Source organism: Dermacentor andersoni, chromosome 10 (genome assembly GCF_023375885.2).
Source record: "Dermacentor andersoni chromosome 10, qqDerAnde1_hic_scaffold, whole genome shotgun sequence".
Classification (NCBI taxonomy): Eukaryota; Metazoa; Arthropoda; class Arachnida; order Ixodida; family Ixodidae; genus Dermacentor; species Dermacentor andersoni.
In genome coordinates this window covers 2,570,073-2,574,210 of record NC_092823.1, presented here as the reverse complement: position 1 = coordinate 2,574,210, position 4,138 = coordinate 2,570,073, and the positions used below count along the sequence as shown (strand labels likewise).

General features: G+C 48.2%; 1 pseudogene; it reads right to left on the bottom strand.

Annotated features, from left to right (window-relative positions):
• Positions 1-345: 345 nt before the first annotated feature.
• Positions 346-1,717, bottom strand: LOC126519619 (uncharacterized; annotated as a pseudogene).
• Positions 1,718-4,138: the final 2,421 nt, after the last annotated feature.

Below are 4,138 nucleotides of genomic sequence, written 5' to 3'. Positions count from 1 at the left end.
GTTACCTCTACTTTTGCTCAGTGGCAATGCAGTGCCTTCAGGAAATTGCAGCTGCGGAAGACACGAAGGCCTGTGAGGAGAAAGATTAGGGAAGTACCATCAGTGCAGCAATCCATACACAGTTGTATGCTACCTCGAATCCAGTGTTACCACCAAATGCCACCTGTGCAGGTCAAAGGATGCCATTCAAGCCCTCTGGACAATAGTGCTAATGACTGTATTAGTGACAAGATGCTTGATGCAGAAAGCTTTAACATGGCTTGAATAGGTGATTCGCGACAATGACAATAGAACAAACAAGGACATGTTCCAGCACATAAGAAAAATGAAAAGAGGTGAAGAGACAAAAGGATAACTTTTCTTTGAAAATACCTTTTTCTTTGAATTCCAACTAGCCCAACTGTCGGCCTCATATAGAACAGACATTGTGGCCATTGGAGGCATAGCAATATGGCAGTCAGATGACTGACTATGGCAGTTTGGGTTAATATAAGTCCACCGACCACTGACAACTTCAGTGAAAGTGCAAAAGAGGAACAACAACATGTCCTTGCTTGTAGTTAAGCCTCAGGCACTGAGCAGTATTCCGGAGGTCATCAAGAGGCCAGACCTTACTTCTATTACTTAAGGTGTTGCAGCGCCAAATATTCAACTGAGACGACTTGAGTGGAAGTTTGAAAAAGTCCCTGGCATTTGGTAAAATCCCTCCCTTGAAGTGGTCTCCCATTATTTCCAGAACAACCACAGGAGCACTGTCAATCAGGAAGCAGTCTCCAGGCTTCACATGTTGCAGTTTCTGCTCGACTTGGTTCTTGGTCGAGTGCCTCAGTTCAGAGATTCTCCTACTTAGCTGTGAAAGTGGCTTGTTGGAGGATCGCAGCAACTTCTTCATTCGTCCAAGGTAGCTTTCAAAAGGGAATGCACTAATGGGAACTGATCCAATGGGCCATGGTCCCGGCACTGGTCAGCAAGATGAATTAGTGAGTGCACATTGTACACAAGCTGGTTTCTTCCGTATAGCTCACTAAACTCTTGAACAAAGTACCTCAGCACATCTTTGGCAAAATCATTGTATTCACAGTAGTACTGAGGTGATGCTAAAATTCTGATAGCTACATGAAACATTAGAAAATGTTTGTAGTGTGATGGAGGCAGAAGAGGCTTTAGGACAACAGGCCCCACATAAAGGAGGAATGTCCGAAACTCTGTTGCCTTCCAACGATCAAGTTCTTCTGTACCCCTTGGCTTTCGCTGGAAATATGTTGGAAATGCTTTGGATGCCTCTCGCAGGCTTTCATTTAGTTGGCAACGATGCAGTCTGCTCAATCTATTACTGTGGCCTTGGCATACCCAATTCTTTAAGAGTCGTCGCATGACTCCCAGGCAAACGAGGTGCATGTATTCAGATGGGAAAAATGAAATCATGTCAACATCAAGCGATAGGAATGGTGAAAAACCAGAATGGTGGCGCTTGTTCTCTTGAGATCGAAATGATGCATTCGTTCGTGTTGGTGCGTGCAGTTTGGGAAATGTGACCCTGTTTTCAATGTGCCGCCCTTTTTGGTTGCATCGCTCACACGCATAATAGCCAGTGTGGCCAACAATACATTTCACGTAGCTCCTTGCTGGAGCATCGCACACCATGGCTTCAATGCTCACCTGTACTCGAACATCTCCTATGCTTAACCCTTCAGACGCAAGCTCCGAGACCTCTCGCACAAATGGCTCCAGATAATACTGCAGAGATGGTGGCTTCCCTGCACCACAATACACACTTACAACAAATGGTGGTGATGCCTCCACATTTGTAATGCGGCAGAAAATGGGCCAAAAGGCAAGCTGGCTACTTCTGTAAAGAGGGACTCCATCGATGTTGCCCTGTAGCTTCAGTTCACTTGGAACTACTTGCCCCGGCGGCAACACTTGACGAATTCCTGCTGCAAGGCCAAAGTGCACAAAAGACCAATTTTGCTCCACCTGAGCTTTGCGCTCAGTTCTCAAAACTGTCCTAGCATCCTTTGGAAGGTCAGAGAAGCCTCTTCGACGGCAGAAATCGAGGACATCGTTAATGCATGCATGAGTCATTTTATGTTTGGAAGCAATGACAGCAAACTCTTCACTTGCTGTCATTTGTTCAGGAGATACACGAGACAGCACTGCGCTACAAGTGAGCGCTGTTCCCTCATCTGGCCCCGTGCAGCTGTCTGAAGCAACAAAGTCATCAGACTCATCCGAAGATTTGCTTGAGATTTGATTGTCACTTGAGCTACTATCAGAGTCGCTGTGCTCACGTGAAGACGAAGACATATCCACAATTTCTGATTGGAATTCTTCAACAAAATGTGCACCTTGTCCGCAGACGCTGTTGACTAAGGCTTCGCTTCCCGACTGCTCTTTCAACAGTTTGAGTGGAGGCTCACCCCCGTCTTCCGTCGAAATTGAACTTCCTGATTGCCTGCTGCTTCCCAGCTTCGGAGGCGAAAGTGGCGCTACGCGAGCACTGTCCGTAAAGGTGGTGCTTGCAGCTCTGTCGTTGGTCAGGGAAACCGATGAAGGCCCAGCAACAGGCCGCGCGAGTCCTAGTTCATTCAGTATATTGTCGTATTCCTTTCTTACGACTCTACATTTTCTCCACTTGGAAGAGATGGTGTGCGAAAGAGACGTGTCAGAAGCCCAAGCCGCAACGCTGCAACCCGTGCCAAAAAACGCAAAACGACAGCGAGGCGAAGGCGTGCACAGCAGCAGCGCAGTGGGGCAGTCAGTCAGTCACAGCAAGGAACATCCAAGCAGCTAGCACATTCGCGAGATGTTCGGAGCTCCATTTCTGCGGTGCAGGCACAGCGCGACACTCGAAACGAATGACAAGGTGCAGACGCGGTGCAGACGCGGTGCAGGCGTTCTGTCCGACTAATGTGTACAGAGTGCGTAAGTTTGAAAGATCCTGAACTTCTGGTATGATCCGCTTCTGAGGCGTTCACACACCCGCGCATGTGTAGACACGGCAGATGCACGTATGCGGGCTTTTAACGGCGCTTGCGCATACGGGCCATGTCGTCTGCTACGCCGCTGCTTCGCACCTGTACGTCTGCACCACGATGTAAGAATAGGCTGTGGTCTGCACGAAGCCGGCGCCGACAATAGAGAGCGTAGAGAGGGCGCAAAATAATCGCGAATGAGCTCTGCGCTTTTTCTGCACCTTTTGTAACGAAGGGCGAGGTGCAGCACTTTGCAAAGTGGTGTAGGTGAATCGAACGTACCTTAGATGCGTTCGATTCACCTACATCACATACGAACCGTAGCGAAGCCGCCACGGAAAGCTGGATTGTGGATCGGATTAAAACAATGATTATTACACTTTTTTTTTTTTTTGTCATTCTCTGATGCTGGTGCGACCCGCGCGACTCGAACACACTTCCCGGTGCGCTTGTTTTCATTGCGTATGACGAGCCGTAATTCATGAAGTAATAATGTACTTTTGCTCTGGCAATTCGAGAGGTGGCGCATAGTGAAGCCAAGAAATTTCGGGGCTATAAAAGAACGTCGGTTCCTTGGTTTTCTCTGTCCTATCGTCTATCGTCCAGGATACGTGCCATCTCCATCGACAGTCTTGCCGTAGCCTTCCTAGTTCGCAACGTGCACGTGAGTACGCATTTCTTTTTCTTTTTATTCTTTTTTTTCGTACGAGGTTTTTCTTGTCGGGATTGTACCTTATATGCATTCTCATCTACGGGTCAACGTCGTGTGCGAGTATGTGCGTAGTTAACGGCACGTGCCCAATATGCAGCGAGCGCACGTGTGGCCAGGTGATCGGTCGCGTACTAAGTGATATCGAGGTGAGCTCTGATCATGCGCACATGTGCTATACTCCGGAATGGCATTGAGTAGAGCGCTCTTTTGAAGCGCAGAAAGACACTAAGCGTATAATTCATGCACAACTTGCGCAAAATAGCTACACCGGATCTTGAATGAGGTCTGTCAGGGATCTGCGAATGTCACCCGGCCACATGTCATCTCTGGCATCTTTTAGGGCAGCAGAGTCCACACGCAACCGTGCCGGCCAGGAAATAAATGAGTCGTATCACGAGGAATTCCGACGCTGCTCCTGCGGTGGTGCTAAAAAAAAAAAAAGCCACGTGAA